This window comes from Carettochelys insculpta, chromosome 1, assembly GCF_033958435.1.
Source record: "Carettochelys insculpta isolate YL-2023 chromosome 1, ASM3395843v1, whole genome shotgun sequence".
NCBI classification, from domain to species: domain Eukaryota; kingdom Metazoa; phylum Chordata; order Testudines; family Carettochelyidae; genus Carettochelys; species Carettochelys insculpta.
Genome location: NC_134137.1, coordinates 18,890,674 through 18,892,833, shown reverse-complemented (window position 1 = coordinate 18,892,833; position 2,160 = coordinate 18,890,674).

Sequence of the window (2,160 nt, the reverse complement as noted above, 5' to 3'; positions counted from 1 at the left end):
GGTTATGGTGGATGAAAGGCTGGATACGAGTAAACAGTGTGCCCTTGTAGCCAAGAAGGCTAATGGCATATTAGGGTTCATTAGGAGGAGCATTTTGAGCAGATCTAGAGAAGTAGTTATTCCTCTCTATTTGGCACTGGTGAGGCCACATGTGGAATAGTGTGTCCAGTTTTGGGCCCCCCAGTATAAAAAGGATGTGGATTTGCTGAAGCAGGTTCAGCAAAGGGCAACAAAAACAATTCAGGGTCTGGAGCACAAGACCTATGAGGAGAGGCTGAGGGATTTGAGCTTGTTTAGTTTACAGAAGAGAAGACTTAGAGGTGATTTAATAGCAGCCTTCAACTTCCTGAAGGGGAGCTCTAAAAAAAGTGCAAGAAACTGTTCTCAGTGGTGTCAAATGGCAGAACAAGGAGCAATGGTCTGAAGTTGAAGAGGGAGAGGCGTTAGTTAGATATTAGGAAAAACTACTTCACCAGGCGGGTGGTGAAGCATTGGAATGCGTTCCCTAGAGAGGTGGTGGATTCTCCATTCCTTGAGGTTTTTAAGTCCCGGCTGGACAAGGTCCTGGCTGGGATGACTTAGTGGGGGTTCATACTGACTGAAGCAGGGGGCTGGACTAGATGACCTCCTGAGGTCCCTTCCAGCCCTGTGAGTCTGTGTGGGGTGGGGGAGGACAAAGGACAGAAGAAACATCTGATGTCTGGCAGCTGCAAACACCATCAAACAACAAAGACAAAAAGGAGAAAAGGAAACTTTAGAGCTAATGTCCAGAAAGATTTCCCAACTTCCAGAGCTACTCAACTGTGGAGTAATTTCCCCCACGACATGGAGTAACAGCACAAAAAAACCTGGCAATGAAAATGTGCATTTAGCTGTTTATTTTGTTTGTTTCTGTGGGTTAGCAAGAAAGGGATCTTTGTAGATTCTCAGCAGCTAGCGTGCTTCTTAGGGATTTGTTTGCACTACTTAGATAGAATCTTTCACTCCCTTATCATTGTATAACCCTCAAAGTAAACAGCAGACTTCCTCTGAAGGACTCAAAAGCACGAGAAGGAAAAAACCCAACCCAGCAATGTTCCTATTTTTACTTACAGGCTTTTCTGCACCGTAGTGTCAGAGGACCATGGACATTAGCTGCATTTACTCTGCCAGGTCGTGCTGCATTTTACAGCTGGGACTTGCCTGCATTTTACAGCTAGGCAACTGGGCTACAGTGAATAAGAACTTGCTTCCACTAGACCCCTTTGAAGCAGTCCAGTATTGGACTGCTTTTTTGTTTTGATAGTATATAGACTATCATGGCTCTCTCTCTAGAGCCCTTTGGTTCCTCTTGCATTCTTGAAGAGCAGCCCCTAGGCATACCCAGCGTTGCTGTGTGGATTGCATGCATTCCAGATAGTGTTTAGAGTTGTTGAAAGTAGATCAAATCCAAAATCTAGGTTAGTCTCCACTGCTTTAGTGCAACATGGACTGAGGTCCTTGGCATAATTGTAATGGTAACAGAGAGGTAGCTGTGTTACTCTGTATTCTAACAACACAAAACTGCAGTCATGTAATGCTTTAAAGACTTACAAAGTGATTTTTTAGGTGATGAGCTTTTGTGGGATAGACCCACTTCATCTGAGGAAGTGAGTCTGTCCTATGAAAGCTCATCACTTAATAAATCATTTTGTTAGTCTTTAAAGTGCTATGTGACTGCAGCTTTGTGCTGTTAGGATTGCAATGGGCCAGCCATCTGGCCAGTCATTAAACACTCTTCCTTCTCACCTCACTCCTAATTTGCTCATTGGTGTCTTAATAGAGAGTTCTGAGCCAAAGTCTATTGAAGTCAATGAGTTGCTTCTGGAAGTTTTGGATCGGGCCCTGGAGCAGTAAATTCATTCACTCTGCAAGAATTCCACAGCTCAGTGTCCAAAGCCCCTTTCAAGCATTCCATCCTGCTCCAGCCCTGCCATACCACAAGGAAGCCGTTATCAGTAACCCTTCAGCAAGAGGGCCCAGTCACACAATAGGACTGGCTTGGGGCGTGGTTAAACTGAACATGAGAAAAACCACAACTCTGAACTACAGCTGAGAGGGAGACATGCAGAAGCTTGTGTTTTGTAACCATTTTCTCCCTCCAAGCAGTCTGCCACATCTGAGAAATAAATCCAGGAGGTG